The sequence below is a fragment of the Triturus cristatus genome, chromosome 3_2 (genome assembly GCF_964204655.1).
Source record: "Triturus cristatus chromosome 3_2, aTriCri1.1, whole genome shotgun sequence".
NCBI lineage: Eukaryota > Metazoa > Chordata > Amphibia > Caudata > Salamandridae > Triturus > Triturus cristatus.
The window spans coordinates 519979014-519996966 of record NC_140584.1 but is presented as its reverse complement, the minus strand read 5'-3'; the positions used below and the strand labels follow the sequence as shown (position 1 = coordinate 519996966).

General features: G+C 49.4%; 1 protein-coding gene across 5 annotated transcripts in view; it reads right to left on the bottom strand.

Moving 5' to 3' along the window:
- The window catches only part of FAR1 (fatty acyl-CoA reductase 1), a 528293-nt gene that overhangs the window by 15251 nt on the left and 495089 nt on the right, over window positions 1-17953 (bottom strand). The gene's annotated exons all lie outside the window — the stretch shown is intronic.

Sequence of the window (17953 nt, the reverse complement as noted above, 5' to 3'; positions counted from 1 at the left end):
ACAAGATAGCTAGATTAATCCACGTTTTTTTTCCTGGTCAGGCCACATTAGTATGCAGAAATTACCAGCTCAGAACACACATTCCTAATTTATCAAAACATTGCAATGAAAGGCCTTTCATTTTTTTGTCAATGTAAAATTCCAAGTTTTACATTCCTAAAACCATTACTTTCTACATTTTACAAAACAAAGCGGTACATTTAACCCCTTCGGTGCTCATGACGGAACGGTTCCGTCATGAGCGTCGGTTGAGCTGTGCTCATGACGGAACCGTTCCGTCATGACCACGCCCGCGCAAGCAACGGTCAGCACCGCGGGGGAATCCGCCCCGCATGGAAGGGGTTAAAAAGGCATACATAATATACATAAATTAAGGTGCTTTTTGTCAGAGGACTTTATCCATTAGGCTTTTAAATTGTCATTCAGATTTAAATTCCGCGCACTAAAGCAGTTCGCATGGACAGTGGGTCAGCCCACTGACTCCCTTCAGTTTGAGTTACTGCATAAGCCTGTGCTTATTGATTGTATCCACTGTGTTAGACCCAGTGGTTTCCGGCCGGCTGGGATGTATCAAAGCCAGTTAGAATCCACAGTTTTAGATAGGATGAGTACTATACACATGTCCAATAACCTGTGCTCACCCTTGGGTAGCTTGGCACCGAGCAGTCAGGCTTATCCTCTGGGCCAGAGTGTCAAGTTTGGCACACCACCCTGGTAAAACACTGCATGTATAAAACACTGGTCTTTGTATTACACACAGACACACTGAAATCAAAACCAGATACACATTGTAGATACACTTTACACTTACATGCAATTGTCGAACTTTCCTATTAGCAGCAGAACGGCATGAAGATAATACCCGAATCGGAGGTATTCAACCTACACGACATTCCCCAACATTGCATTACCCCCAACAGTTGCAATGGTCAAGCAATCACAGGTATTAGTCTACGCTTCATGACCCAGCCCCTCAGTCATTCAACTACATTAGCCAAAGTTACATGCTGCCCCTGCTGGCGCCACCTTGATTAGATTGTCAAAGCAACCTAAAACGGAAAGAAACAGTTACTTAGTTTTGTCCATCTGGATTAGACCTCCAGGCAATCAGAGGCACCCGCACGAGATCGATATACCCCATTGACAAATGGTTGTCACCAAGGAAGCTGGTGAGCTTCCATGTCTCAAGAGATGCTTCTCTCTCAGGCGGCGGTGCGAGCTACAGTAGCTCCCGACAGCCAGCCATAGGTGCACACAAAGCACAATGAAACCCCTTGAGCACCGTCAATGTTCTACACAACAAAATACCATGTGGCGTGGGTCCAGGGAGAGGGAGCCAGAGACCCTGGACGAAGCCCATAATATTGGGCATGGTCGTCCTCCAGATCTGGAAGTCGAAGACAGTCTCAGCTCAAGCTCCTTCAACTTCCATAGGACACAAGCTCCAGAATGCAAGTTAGCAGAGATCCCGTGGTAGCAAGCACGGGTCACTTGGACTCTGCATTTTCCCCCCCCACACTCCTCCTGTCCCGGCACCTACGGTGGCTGCTGATCTTCACAAGCAAACTCCTCTAAATAGTGTGATGACGGCACATATCAGGATGGTCCTTGTCCAAACCAACAATCACTTCCACCCGTTTACAACGCACCCTGCGCATTCCTTATGATCTCGTGGAAACAAGGATATCTTTTGTGTCCCTAGGATCTCGTGGACAGGAGGCCAGCCAACCGGCCCTTTGAGTGTATTTGGGGACCCAGGCCACAACAGTTGGCACTTACCTGTAGGCCAGGCAAAATCCACCAAGTGATAGTCCTCTTCCTGGAGCACGACAATCTCTAGGCCACCACAACTCTGCAGATAATCCAGTTGCAGTACCTCCTGCCCTAATGATTCCCCTTTTCAATGTCCCAGTGTCGAACCAGCATTGTATGGTTCTAAATCCAAAAGGTTATCTTCTTTCGGAGGCCAGAGCCCTAGTAGTTGTACCCACAATGGCCTTTGAAGATACAATCAGTTCAAAAGGCCACTTGTGAAATGCACAGGTCCCCTCTGTTGTCCTCTGTGCCATCCTACTATGGGAGGTTTGCTAATTCCTTTAGTGGAGCCAACACCCTGCCCCTTGGAATGCAGGTGCCAATTTTACCGCCACATTACCATCCCAGAAAGGGCCCTTAGCGTTCAAGGTCTGCAGTTTTCCTTGAGCCACTAGTTTATCGCCTTCTAACAGGAATGCCAGATGTAGCTGTCCTCCCAGCGCCCAGATGGGAATTGGAGACAGGCAAACAAAGCCACAGGTATTGCAATGCCCTTTTCCCCAAAGGGATATTTCTACCCAAGTAATGTCGGATTCACTCACACTACAGGAGAGGATTTGCCATTACGAACTCATTGATATCCAACACTATACTGCTATTATTCTGCCCATAGGAAATACTGCTCATTAGCCTTTCTCTACATTCCTCCTTGACAATCCAATGAGAGAAGCAGGTCCCGTTGTATCAAACACACCAAAGGTGCCATTCACAAACCTTACATGTAACACGCACATGTTCTACCTCTTCTCAACACTGCACCTTGTCACCAGTGAGAACTCCGATATAGCAAGAGACATTCAGACCCTTGGCATGTAGCTTTTTAAATTCCAAGATGAGAAACGGCAACCTGTGCACACATGCCCCACCTAAGCAACCCTGTGGCACCATCAATGAGCTACCTCCGTGGATGGCAGAACCAGTGTTGCAGGCCTATGGAGAAGCATTTGAGGTACATGCCCTGGGTATATGCCTTACCCCCAGAGGGACTCGAATCAGTGAATCATATATACACCAATAACTAGTATGTATGACGAGCACAGCACTTTGGAAGCACCCTAGAAACGGCCATTTTCAACACATCTAAATGTAGTTCTTACTCTCTACTGTTATGTGTACTTTTAATGTGGCAGCCATCTTGGAAGTACAGAAAATACAGACCCAAGATGGCAGCCGAACTGAGTCTCTACACAATGCGATGACCATCTCAGAAATATACAAATAAAGTTTCAAGATAGCGGAGCTTTATTTTCTATACTTCCAAGATGGCTCTCCTGTTGCAGCGACACAATGCTATGATAGTCATGCTTGAAGCCTAATAAATAAAATTGCAAGTATGGCCAACCACCACTACAATCAAAGAAAAGACGAAGGAGGGGCACCAAGCCGCAGCAGTGCTTGGTGTATTAGGAAAAGAGGAATGCTGGTTAATTAGGGGACAGATGATGGGGGTTGGGACAGATGATGGGGGTTGGGACAGATGATGGGGGTTGGGGACAGATGATGGGGGTTGGGGACAGATGATGGGGGTTGGGGACAGATGATGGGGGTTGGGGACAGATGATTGAGTGGGAGGAGACAGAGGGTCGCACAGGAAAAGGGTGCCAGCTTGAGGGACAGCGAGAAAGAAGGACATTCTAAAGCGAAGTTGCAAATGAAGGGAAAGAAAAAAAGTAGTTCCCTGATATCAGTAGTGGAAGGATACACTGAACCAATTATAAATCAAGGTGAAAGGTAAATGCTCCATGGGCGGGACAAACAAAAGAATGGGTAGGAAAGCCATGTTATCAGGAGCACGGAATTGAAATGGGCATAAAAACGTTATCATGAAAAGGGGCTGACAAAAGTATATTTTAAATTTTGGTTACAATGCGGTCTGGAGACAGCTGAAGTTGCCCACAACAACACTGTAATAGCAAGCAGTACTCTACTGGTTTGGCAGCTGTGGTTTGTTTGTTGCTCAGCGGTCCATGGAACAGTGTCAAGGATAGGCTATTTTATACCTAGATATGAAAAAAGCATACATGCTTCTACACTGGAACCAGATTGATGTACTGCAAAACAAACTAAATGAGCATGTGCACTTTACAGCTACTCCCAAACTTAAACCATGTGAAGAAAACATTCCTTAACACACTAACAAGTTAATCATTTTTGACGGAATACTGATTTGCATTCATCAAATAATATCACTCAATTGACAAGGGAGGCTTTGCCTTCAAAAGCGGGGCTGAGTTTGAAATATTTGCTCCAGCCAGTAATTGCTTGGGCTTGCCCCAGGGTAGATGTCTTTCATACAACACATGTACATGGATGACACGCAATTATATTTGAAAATTTCCACACCTGAAGATATCAAAACCTTACACCTTTCTTTACCTCTACCTGTCCTAGAACTCTAACAAATCCTTCACCTCTGCCCACCTCTTAACCCTAAAATTACCTTTAGGCTTACTTAACTTTGCCTACCACTTAACCCTTAAGTTAGTCTTTCCTCCCTATACCTCGACCCACCCAGTAACCCTAAAATCTTCCTTACCCACCCCTATCCCTACAACCACCCTTACTCGCACTTTTAACTAACGCACACTTGTAACCCTTTCTTTATTTTATTAAAAAAAAATTTTTTTTAAAGAAAATACTTGCCTACGGTGTAAAGTACCACGCAGTAAAGTGGGGTAGAGGACAAAACCCATTAGCCTCACCTACCTGCGTATTACTTATCTGTTTGGTAAAGACTGCAGGACAAATGGCACACAAGGTATAAACCAAGGGAAAACGGTTACATACCCTTTCAAACACTATATTGTAAATAAGAGTTGGGAGTATTGCTTGAATAAATTGGTGGAGCAGGTTATCTTAATGTTTATGCATGTTCCTTCTCCTAGACAATCAATACTACTATTAAGTCTGGGGAAAACCACACCAGACAATAAAAAACAAAGAAAGCTTGTATTAGTGGGTCAAATGTACCCAAGTGTATGCCTCCAAAAGTTGACCACAAAAAAGCCTGGGTTGAATAGAGAGAATAAAGAGGAAGGAAATAATTGGTGTACATAAAACATGTGGAGTATTCCTTTTTCAAGGACGGATTCCCTCACCCACCAGAGGTGGCATGCTTTTTCATAGTCAACCTCCTCACACTGTGATGCCTAGTCACGGTACGGGCTACAACACCCTCAGTAGAGGGAGGAGCTCAGGGATGTTTTTAGGAGGTATGATAAATACCTTACTAATGAGCACGTTGTAGTGAGGGAACAGCAGGGCGTAGTCACATCCGCTGCATTTTTAAATAAAAAGTAGGTAGACATGTTTCTGCCTACGTCTCTCCTTGCAGCATTCATCAGGGCCTATCTATATAAAATAGCAAATGCTAGTGCTCAGTGATTTAACAAAAAAAACTATGTATATGTATATATGTATGTGTATATGTGTATATGTGTATGTGTGTATGTATATATATATATGTTTATATGTGTACATGTGTATATGTATATGTGTGTCAACGCTCCAGTTTCAAAGAAACTTGCTGCACTCACGGGGTCCCTTTAAAATACCTTTATTTGCAAGGACGCGTTTCGGCTGTATGCCTTCTTCTGCTTGCTTCATAAATAAAACGTCACTGGCATGATTGTGCTTTTAAGTTCATACCTGGATCTTCATTGGTCCCTGCACAGTGACAGGAGAGGGGATTGGATGATCATGGGCCAATGGCAGTGCCCCATTTCAGATTTTACATATCATCCGCGTACTTCGGAGTTATTAAATATTTGGTTCTTAAGCTGTATGCCAATGTTCTTTTTCATATTGCGCCCCCAGATGGGCACCTCCGAAGCACACAAATCTCCATGTGAATAAACACACTCTTTTTCTTGTACTGGCCATTAACGCTGTGGTGACGGTTATCTTGCGGGATCCCTCGTCCGACCATCAGGGTTCTCAGCACGTCACGCAGGAGTCGGTAGATAGCCGTAACTCCAACAGTCTGTATGACTGTCGACTATGTAGACGTTTCCTGCCAGGATTTCCTTCAGGCTGACATTGCGCGTTCTCGTCGGTGGCGAATAGATCCAACCAAGGCTCTCCCCACTGCTGAAAGAGACCTTGCGCCACCTCGGAGTTCAGACGCCATTCGTGTTCCATCATGCACCGGCGGCTGAGTTCGTCTGCGCTGGCGTTCAGAGAGCCCGCCAGATGTTGAACCACCAGGGTGATGCCCTGGTGTTCCAGCCATGTCCAGAGGCGCAGAGCCTCCTGACAAAGGGTCCACGACCCCACCCCGCCCTGTTTGTTGCAATACGACACTTCCCCGGACAGAGGGAAGGAAGGCTTTCAGTGCAAGTCGGATCGCTCTCAGCACCAACAAGTTGATGTGGAGGCGAGACTCCGCCGGAGACCAGAGGCCTCCGATCGCCGCCTCTCCCATATGGCCACCCCATCCCAGGAGGGACACATCCGTCACTACGACATGCTCCGGTAGGGGTAGGGAGAGGCTCTTGCCCGTGACCCAATCGCGGTCCGTGAGTGACCACTGCAACTGCTGTGCAGTGCCCTCCGAGATCAAGGCATGGTCGGACAGGTTGCCGTGATGCTGGGCCCACTGAAACTTCAGGTCCCACTGCAGAGCCCGCATGCGCCGCCTGGCGTGATGCACTAGTAGGATGCAGGAGGCCATCAGCCCCAGAAGCCGCAACACTAGCCTGACCGAAACCCAGGATAGAGGCCGAAAGATGGGAATCGGGGCCTGTATATCCCGGACCCGCTGTTCCGGCGGATGAACCCGGAACTGCGCCGAATCGAGAACCGCTCCGATGAAGAGGAGCTTCTGAGAGGGGCTCAGGTGTGACTTCGGCACGTTGATGGAAAACCCCAGCAAATGCAGGAGATCCGCCGTAGTCTGGAGGTGGGAGACGACTGCCTGGGGCGAGCCCGCCTTCAACAACCAGTCGTCGAGATAGGGGAAGACTGGAACCCCTGATCTGCGCAGATGAGCTGCGACCACCGCCATCACTTTCGTGAACACCCGAGGGGCACTGGTAAGGCCGAAGGGGAGCACGGTGAACTGAAAGTGCTCCTGACCCACCATGAACCGCTGGCAACGCCGGTGGGCCGGCAGGACGGGGATGTGGAAATATGCGTCCTGCAAGTCCAACGCTACCATCCAGTCTCCAGGGTCTAGGGCAGCTAGAACCTGAGCCAAAGTCAACATTTTGAACCGTTGACGTTCCTGAGGTCCAAGATAGGGCGTAGGCCCCCCTTGCCCTTCTTGGGAACCAGAAAGTAGTGGGAACAACAACCACGACCTACTTCTGGGCTCGGAACGCGCTCGACGGCCTCTTTGGCCAAGAGGGCCGAAACTTCCTCTTGCAGAAGATTCAAATGATCCTCCGAGATACGGTGCTGCTGCGGTGGCATGGCTGGAGGGGGTCATCTCGAAGGGGAGGGAGTAGCCCCTTCGGACAATTTGCAGCACCCACCTGTCCGAAGTAATGGTACGCCAGTGGAGCAGGTGATGGCGAACCCGGCCTCCCACTGGCGAGGAATGGGCCTGAAAGCTCGGACTAGGAAGGCTTTGAGGCGGATGCTGCCGGGGTGGATGTGGACTGACCGCATTGTCCTCCAGTACCGCCTCAGCGGAAACCACGTCCGCGTGCAGGCTGGTTCTGCGGCCGGTGGCTAGGCAGACGTGAGGAGGTGCCCCTTCCTTGGCAACGAAAGGAGCGAAAAGCGGAAGTTTGTGGCCGCGGGGCCGAGAGGCCCAAGGACTTGGCTGTAGCCCGGGAGTCCTTGAAGCAGAACGTCAATGAGGGCCTCATTGAATTGCAGCAGAGGCTCAGTGGAGCATGCGGCAGACTGAAGCACCTCAATGAGGATGTTAGTCCTCACAGCCACGGCAGGCAGCTCAAGCCCAAGGGCCGCGGCCGCCTTGCGCAGCACCACAGAAAAAGCTGCACCCTCCTCCGAAGCCACAGTCGGAGGAGAGATGAATCCAGTGTCCGGTGAGGTATCCAAACCACTGGCCTCCCCCAGTTCATCTGCCCAGTCCTGTGAAAGTTGGCCCTGAAGGGCCAAAGGGTCCACGGAACCCTCCCAGTCGCCCCCGTCATCCGATTCCTGTTAAACAGGAGGAATGATCGGAGCCGGTCGATAGACAAAATGTGTCTCTAGCGGCCTCGGATGCGGCGTCGCACCGGCGTTGGGACCGGACAGGGGCTGAACCGGGGATCGACGTCGACTGGAGTCTGCGTCTGAGGTGGCACCGGTGTCGACGCCGGCGGAGGAGGCGTGACTAGGCCTCGGGGACCTCGGGGACCTGCGGCGTCGGGGCCGGAGCCTCCAACGGCGCCGGGGCCGCTGGCGCGCAAGGTCGCCCAGTCGAGTCCGCGGGGCCCGAAGGCGCGCCAGCGGGCATCGACGGCGGGGCCAGGCTCCTCATGGCCGAGAGGAAGGCACTGACCTCCGCCGGCGTCGCGTCAGTCCCAGGGACCGGCGGGTATGAGGACGTACGCGGCGCCTGCGGCTCTGGCGGAGCCGCGGTGTGGAACCCCCCCCCCCCCCCCCCCTGACCCTCGGCCGAGTCGCGCGACCGGCAAGGGGAGTCCGAAGAGCGGTGTCGCCTCTTGGACTTCTTGGAGCGCTTCGACTTACCCGAAGACTTCGAGCCAGATGAGCGACTATGTCGAGTGCGGCTCCGCGACCGATTCTTGGACATCCTCCTGGACCGGGATCAAGAGGGGCGCGGAGCCGAGTGGCGAAGCTCGAGAAGCTTACCGGACCGCTCCCGCCTAGCTTTCGAGGTCAGGGCCATACATTCTGAGCACGACTCCGCGTCGTGGTCGAGGCCCAAACAATACAGGCACCGGCGGTGAGGATCGGTCACCGACATCAGTCGGTGACAGTCGTCGCAGGCCTTGAAACCAGGCATCCTACCGGCACCAGAGTCGAGAAAGTGACCAAAAAGAGTCAAAAAAGTTAGTCAAAAATTGACTAAAGGGGTAGCTCTCCCGGATCGGCACTTACTGGCGCGGAAAAAAGAAGAACTGAAGTCAGCGCGCGAGGGCGGCGTCCAAGTACTCCGACAACGTCATTCCGGCGCACGACGCCAACGATGGACGCGGAGCCGCAGACGACGCCTAGCGACGCGCAAGGGGTATTGCTACAAAAATCTTCCGGATCCAGTCTGACGCCTGGGGATATTTTAAGGTGAGGAATCTAACTAACGTGTTTCTTTCAGATAGCACAATCATGCCAGTGACGTTTTATTTATGAAGCAAGCAGAAGAAGGCATACAGCCGAAACGCGTCCTTGCAAATAAAGTTATTTTAAAGGGACCCCGTAAGTGCAGCAAGTTTCTTTGAAACTGGAGCGTTGATATTTGGCATGGACCCACCTCCGTGCGTGCTTGCAACCCGTCGTGAAGAGTGCAGCTGCGCCTTAAGGTGGACTATGGAGCAAAGTAATGTATATGTGTGTATATGTGTATATGTGTGTATGTATATATATATATATATATATATATATATATATATATATATATATATATATATATATATATATATAATTTCTCTGGTCTCTCTTTGCAATCATCCACGCTGAGACAGGAGCACGGACTATAAATGACGATACAACACCAGTGGTCCCTTTGTCTGCGGTAGTCCATAAGCAGCACCCATACGTTCTTAGGCCACGATGTCGCTGGTAGTTCAGCATATGTTACCAAATTCTTTTTGCAATACACCAGGTCCTTTATCCACTGCTCCAGCAGCAGAGACGTCCTACCTTCCCAGTGCATCAACACTCTTCTTCTCACCAGCGCAATTACTACAAATTTACACATTTTAGATGGGGAGTCAGACCCAGTAGACAAATGCGAGGGGTGTACTGTATGGTGACAGAAGTCATTGTCTGCAAGTGTTTTATTACCACTGTCCAGAACTTGTAAATACGTTGGCAGTCCCATGCTAGATGTATGAAGTCCGCCCCCCGTGCCCTGCATCTTTTGCATTAGTCATATAACCGGATTCCATATTTGCGCAACCGAGCGGGTGTGTGGTAAACTTGGTGTAAGTATTTAAAATGGATGATGCGCAGATTGCCGTTCGAAGTGAGAGCTTCCGTTCAACGCAGCAGTGTTCCCACTCCACTTCAGTAAGGTGAGGGTTGATTGTTTCATTCCAGCGGGCGAGCTTTTACTAGTGTCTATAATGGTTTTGTTTCGGGCCGCACTATATGGTTTAGTGATTAGTTTATGCCGGGTGGGTCTGGTTAAGAGCAGTTGTAGTTTTTGCAATGTCGGTGGTTCTTCTGGATGGGTGCGGTACAAGGCCTGAATGGCCATCCGAAGCCTATGGTATGTGAACATAAACAGTGGGGTTTTGTATATACTGTACGTCTTCTGTAGTTATGAATTTACCATTAGGATATAGGTCCTGCATTTTTGTGATGCCTACACGCTTTAGAGTGGACATGGCTCCCGTTTCTTGCAGGACAGATAAGGCTGCATGATGTGCTAGTGGGAGCATCAGGCATATAGAGTGAGCTTATCTGCTTTGTGCCCTATGGTCTGCCAGGCGAAGATCGTACAGTCTATAGTGTTTGTTTCGGATCTGAGTGTCCCCCGTCTAGAGTGAGTCAGGATGCTGTGTAGTGGGATTGGGTGCGCACCATCGTCTTCTACCACTATATGCGGAATAAATGCATGAGGGCCGTACCAGTAACAGGGGGTACAAGAGTGATATTTTCCCTCTCCCTCCCTTTGAAGTTATTGTGGCCGTATCAGTAATGCACATATTGCGCTTGAGCGCAGAGATAATATAGGTGCAGATCTGGCACACTAAAACCTCCCTTCCTATAGTCCAGAGTGAGTGTATCCCACGCTACTCTGGGTTGCCTACCCCCTCCCCCCCATCCCCCCAGTCTCACCAGTTGACAGCGGACGTTTTTAAAGAACTAGCTGGACAGAATTATGGTTATATTGCATAAGTATAAAAAACAACTTGGCAATACGATCATTATAATCAGAGCAATTCGATCAGCGAGTGAGAGCGTTAGTTTTATCCAGCTGGATATTAATTGCTTCAATTTCGTGTATGCCTTGCCATAGTTTTCTTTCAGTACCAGCTCGGGGTCCCGAAAGCCATGTCCCTAGCGTCTGTGGACCAGGTGAATGGGTATTCAAGGTCATATGAGGCCGTGCGCTCAGGGATATTATGAGAGATTTACCCCAATTTATTGTAAGCACAGAAAAACGCCCAAACCTGGTATACTCGCGAAGTAGTGGTGCCAGGTGACGCTGAGGTTCTCTGACAAACAGCATCATATCGTTGGAATACATATCGTTGGCATATATGGGTCGCAATGCGAAGCGCAGTGCCGACTGTGGCGCTGCCTAATAATGCAGGCCAGTGGCTCGAGTATCAGGGAAAACAATGAGGGGGAGAGGGGACATCCCGGTCTCGTTCCCGTGCAGATCCGTATGGGCTCCAATGTCAGACCGTCCCCCCAAGTCTCGCCGTTGGGTCTGTATACAGTAGCTGAACCCATCTGCAGTAGAACTCTGGTAGCCCTATTCTCTGTAATATACTGAACATAGCCCCACTCTATGGAATCGAATGCTTTGGCAGCATCTAGCATGACTGCAACTGCTTGGGGGTCGGGATTCAAGTAAAGATGCATGGCAAATATCAAGCGCAGGTTATGCGATGTGGACCTATCTTGCATAAACCCAGCTTGGTCTGGGAGGGCCACATTGGGCTACAGTCTGGTAGTTGGCCAATATTTTGGCACCGATATTAATGAGGGAAAGCGGTCGGTATGACTTGTAACGTGACGGCGGCTTGTCCTTTTTTAGAAGGGTAATTATTAGGGCTTCCCTAAGCATGGACGGTGGTCTACTTTTCTCATAAGCCTCCTCATACATATCTAGAATGTACGGTCTAAGCTCATCGGTGTACTCTTTGTAAAACTCGCACCTGAGCCCATCTTGCACCGGGGTTTTTCTATTTGGGAGGGTGCAAATTGCTTCGCGTAGATCAGCTGCTGCAATTGGTTGGCACCAGTATCCGCACTGCCCGTTCGATAACCAGGCAATCCCGATGTCATCTAGGTATTCATCGAGCTCCCTGGGATCTGTCTCGCCCCTTGAAGCGTACAGATCTGTATACAATTTCTGGAATTGTGTTATTTCTTGCGGTGCGCAATGATCTACCCCTGCATCGTCTGTAATTTTTAGTATGTAATGTTGGTCATTTCTGCCCTTAATTTTTGCAGCTAGGTTGTGACTTGGTCTCCCACCTTCGCCATATCCCCAGGCATCATGCCTTTTTGACAAGTAGTGCAAGCTGTGTGTTCCAGCAACAATTCTTTCATTCTCACTAGAGAATCTGCTTACGGGTTCACTTCCTGTTCTTGCGCAAGTGGCTTGTGCCAACTCCACCCGTGCGTTCTTCCTCCTAATGTCTTTCAGGATGCCCACTGCTGTGCTAATGCACGTTCCTCTGATTGTGGCCTTAAAGGCCTCCCACAGTGTCGCCGCTTCACTGACCAAGCCTGTATTAATAGTAAAGTATTGCGAGATGGCTTCCCCGATTATTTCTTTGTAGGCTGGGTTGAGGAGGGTCTCTGACCTGAATCTCCAGGTGAACCGACGAGGGATACTACCCGGTATTTGCAGTGTAAGCTTGACTGGGTTATGATCTGATAAGGTTCCATGTAGTCTACCAATATCCGTCACCCAGATGTTCGCCCCCTGCCTAGTAGCCAGTATTCTAATCACGACCAGCTTCCGTGCGCAGTGGATGTGTGTGTGTGCGCCTTCCAGTCCATCCATATTGCGCACCCTCCATGCATCAAGAAGGTCAAACTAAAAAATACCACCCTTTAGGACATGTACCGCCTTGGGGGAGTGTCCTTCCTTTGGACTGGATTTGTCCTTACCAGGGTCCAGATGTGTGTTGAGGTCGCTGCCCCATAAAATTACTGATTCTGGCCAATCTGTCAGCACCTTGAGTATGCCTGCAAAGAACCCAGGCTCGTCCGTATTTGGACTGTATGCTTTAACTAAGGTGATGAGTGTCCCACGCAATTTCGCAAGCACCATGGTGTACCGACCGTTCTCCTCTACAGTGGATTGAATCACCATGAACGGGACGCCTTTCTTTATTAATATGAGTACCCCTCTTGAGTATGAGGAGTAGGAGGATGCAAGTATGAACCCCGCCCAGTGGGAGCCCACCCTGGAATCGATGTGTTGCGCCAGGTGAGTTTCTTAATGCATTGCCACTGTAACATTATGCCTATCTAGGTGAGCGATTACCTGTCTGATTTTCTTGGGGAAGTTCAGCCCTCGCACATTTCAGGTCAAGAATGAGAGCTTCACATTATGACACCCTCCCATATCACCTAACTAAACATCCCAGTACAACATCCTGAGGAGGAATAAGATAACAGTAGAAAAAGAGCCTCCTGAGCAACAGCAAGCCATATGCAACATTCCCAAATGCCCAACCCCCTGTCCCTTCACACCCACACCGCCATCCCAACCATGCTGACAAAGACCCCAAAACCCCAGGACCCCAAACAGTGAACAGTATTCAGCAAGGCAGATGGGGATCTCCTGTTGGGGGGTCGCCAGGAGCCAGGAAATTCCCCTGGCAGAGGTGGCCAGACAAAACAGGCACCAGTGTCCCTTTTTTCCTGCACAATCATGCTGGTGAGGAACCTGAGCAGTTCCCATGCAGCATAAGTATGCTTTTGCAGCCACGTTAACACAGTCTACACACAGATAGCTTATCTAAGTCCCCTGCATCCTGGCACCGCTGTACGCGCTTTGCCTTTGCGATTCTTTTGAGAAATTCCTGCATGGCTTGCGGGGTGTTGTAGATTTCCTTGCGGCCTTCATAGTCAATCCGTAGTCTGGCCGGGTATAACATGGCATAGGTGATGTTTGCCTTTAGCAGCCGTTTCTTCACCATGACGTATTGCCCCCTAGCCCCCTGTACCATTGCCATGAAATCAGGGTAGAAAGCAACTCGAAAGCCTTGGTAGTTGGTCTGGTTTCTCATGGGCCATGCGGAGGATCGCATCTCGGTCGCGATAATTTAACAAAGACCGGATGCTGCGGTGCACCTAGAGGCGGCCTGGTCATCAATGAGCTGTGGGCGCACTCCACCACCAGGAGAGAGGAGAGGTTCTCCGGGCATAAGAGTTCTGTGAGCATTTGTTCCACATATATCTCCATCCTGCCGGTATTTGTAGTTTCTGGGATGCCCATTATTCGCACATTGCTGCGCTATGAGCGTGTTTCCAAGGCTTTGTTTTTGGCTTGGATAGTGCTGAGGAGTTCTTCCATCTCTGAGCACTTACTAGACGTAGCTTGGATGTTTTCCTCCGCCGTGGAAATCCGCTGCTCAGTTTCGGAGAGCCTGGAGGCTTCTTTATCCAATTTAGCCAACGACATGTCCATACGCTGATTTAAGGCGTCTATTTTACTGTCGATCGAGTGGAGGCTCTGCTGCATAGCCTGCAGTGTTGCCGCAAGTTGCGAAGAGCTCTTGGGGTCAGGCTCAGATTCAGAGTCCCGCTGGTCCTTCTGTGCCGATCAACGTTTTTTTTGTTTCAAAGGTGAGGCGTGGTTGGCTCTTTTCGGGTTTGCCAATTGTGGCTTACCGAGCCGCACTGGTGTAATTTGTAACATCGTATAAGTAGTCTAGGTCTGTCCACGGCGGCTGTGAGCTTTGTAGCAAGGGGCCGGGGGACAGCAGCAAGAGAAAGGCCTACTTGGGTATACACAGTCCACAGCTGCACCAACGGTCTCCATGGTTGATCCTGACTCTGGGGCGTGCACTTTTAAAGACGCAGCCGCCGTTCGCAGCCCACCTCAGCCACACCTATAACAAATGTCCATGTGGGCATAGGTCAAATACAAAAGTCCAGTCAGGAGAGAAACAGGGGGGGAGGTGGGGGGAGATAAAAGATGTACCATCCCAGAGAGTTTATATGGCACCTGCGAGTTGCATGGGTGAGCCCCCACCCCCAGAGCTCAGTGGGCAGTCCTCTGTAGCCCCGCTACTGTTCCTACCTCACCGGATCGGAGCCCTCACCCAACAGCAGCAATATAGCGCCACTCGCGCAAGCAGCCTTCGCAGCATGAAGCCGCGGGCCAGGCACCCATGTCTCCGGTCAGGCCTCAGCACCCAGCCACAGCAGTCCTGATGCCACATGTGTGGGGCAGCAGTAGATGGGAATGCGGCCGGCTCTCGTCTCTCCCTGCAGCGGTGCCGGACGGCGCGCAACCCGGCCTCCAGCGAACTCCAAGCGGTGCAGCCCGCACCACAGCCCACACCAGCAGCAGAGATCACCTCGAACCGGAAGTCCGCGGCGCCTCCACCACCAGGCACACACCACGGGTAAAGCCCCTCGGGTCACGTACTCAAGGCAACATGCAGTTGCGCCGCTGTCCCAGCAGGTCCACGGCGATGTCCTAGACAGAGACCCAGTCCAGTGCGGCCCACTCCGCAGCCCCGATCGCCTACAGTGGACAGCAATGTTCTCGCCTTTCACAAGCACAGGATTAATATATCACCTCAGTGCACTGCAGGAAGCTCTTTTTGTATAGGAGGGCGTAGGATGGGCGGATTTTAGGCGGATATTAATCAAGTGGCCGGCAGAGCTGCACTAATGTGCGGCCATCTTGCTTAAGGCTCACTAGTGCCCCCCCACCAATGGTCCGATTGTATGCCCAAACTAGGGACCCAATGGTTGTCTCCTGCAAAAGATTGTACATAGGATTAATAATATATACCACATGCGAAGAAAAGGATAGCACCCAATTCTCAATCAACTATCCCACAACCAATTAGGTAATCTTGGGATTGTAATGTATGAACATCGTGTATACATCACCCATGTAACAGAAACTGTGCCCTCATGCCCAACCATGGGGACAGGTGAACATACATGGAGTTTGTTTAAGGCTTACCCACTAGGCCTCAGCTCAGGCCCTGGTGTGAGGACTTCAAAGGTGTTAAAAACCAGCAGTAGGTGACGGACATAGAGCCAGTCATTAAGGTCATATCAGTGTATGAGTTCTCAAGGACGTCCATTATATGTGTTGCACTTTTATATTGCAAAGCAATCTGAATTATATTAAGCCAAAAAAGATAATGATCAGTATCCACTTATCAAATGTTCTCTATCCTTAAAGCTCAGGAGCGCTGTGATGTGTATTCAGACTAGGATCGGCCCATTATTAATATACTGGGGTCGCCGAGCCGGTCTTGGTGCACCAGCAAATCTAATAAAGTGTTGATGAATTAGTCTTTTATAGCTCCGCTGAGCCAGATATCACATTACGGCGTCTACATCTGTGGGAGGTCACTCGGACGTCACTCAGATAAACTGTCATTTTAGATTCAATATTACTAGCAAGACTCGCCAGTGGTAACTGCTCATGGGCAGCGATGCACGCAGAGTCCGAAGGAACCGGCTGCCATGCGGTTTCCATTTTTAAAGTAGCTGACGTCGTCCTTGCCAGTTTCCCGTGTCCAGTAGGACGAAAGCCTACAGAGGTGCCAGGCCACATGGGAAAGGTAGTCTTCACGTTGATTCGCTATCGGTTGGTCACCAGATCAGTTTACATGTGGCTTGAAATCTAGATCACCACGGGCCTCGTTACAAAAACGACTTAATTTAATAAGTGAGTATAAGGATAGAACCTTATTAACCACAACAATGGTGGCCACCTATGCCTACACCCTGGGGTAAACCTGCACCACTTTTTATAAACGCACCTTTTTTTTTTTAGAGCAGCTGAGGCAGATCAAGAGGCAGGAGACGACAACAACCCCATGTCCACTGGAACTCACCTCCATCACCACGACACACGGAGTATGACCAAGACCACACCACAACTGGGCATGAGCAAGGACACGACCTAGTCACGAACCGCAGCAAAAGAATTCTGACACCAATAAAGATCTGTGTGTTGAATAAAAGATTGGGATTTGTACCAACGAATAAAGCAAATGTTTGAGATTCAGAAGGAACTCTCCAATTTTTTTTAACTCACACTTCAAGTAGGCTTTGTATTCTGATGTGCTAACATAACTGTATCATTTGGACTACAGAGCATCAGGGTGCAGTTAATATTTTGATTCTATGTTGTAAGAATGTCATGATGCAAAGCCACAATGTAACTAATAAGAGATACAAGATGACTTATGCCACTTGTGTGTTTATCTACATGTGTACTGTGGACTTACCTTAAACATCACATGTGTTAGTAAATTACTATGTTTTAGGTGTCAGACCACATGTACACTGAGTCATGTCCTCACCAACCAACATGGCTGATACATCCCATTGAGGCTCCAGTCTTGGGCTCATACATCCTGCATTTACTAACACCCCTTGCATTACCTGCTCAAGCTCAATGGTTAAGAGGCACAGGCATGTACCGATAAGTTGGGGCGCGGTTTAGGAGAAGCTGGGGCCTGTAGTGTACTCGGCAGAAGTGGTACAATGAGCAGAAGGAATTGACAGTCTCGAGACAGAAGAGTTATCCATCTTCAGTAACGCTTTTTCTCGTGGATATTAGGCCACTGATTCCTCATTTTAAGAGACTTCAGGCACCAGCCTGCATCCACAAAACTTTTCTCCATAGCAATGCTACTGTGCACAGGTAGGCAGTTCCATGCTGCTCCAGGTCTAATTCAAGCCGCAACTTATACAAGAACTACCCATGCCTGGGCACAAATTGATTTAGGACATCAGGCAGCAAGGATGACATCCACCACCTCCGGATACAGGTCAAAGAGTCAGTTGCTACAGCTCAATCTCAAAGCATGTTCAAGGTACCAGAAGCCACTAGGAAGACATAGGCCTGGTCATTCATCTTTTTCAGACCTCTGGGCAAGAGATAAAGGGGAGGGAAGAATTGAAGGAGTCCTGTGTTGCATTCCAGCAAGAATACATTTTCTAATTAATGTTCTTGTGGAAATTTCAATACAAAATTGTTTTGACCCTTCCATGCTGGTGTAAGGATCTTGCCAGGGTTCTACCCATTTCCGTAAGATGTCCTGCACGAGCTTGGAAAGTAGAAACCACGTGTGACTTACCAGACGGTGCCTGCTCAATTTGTCCA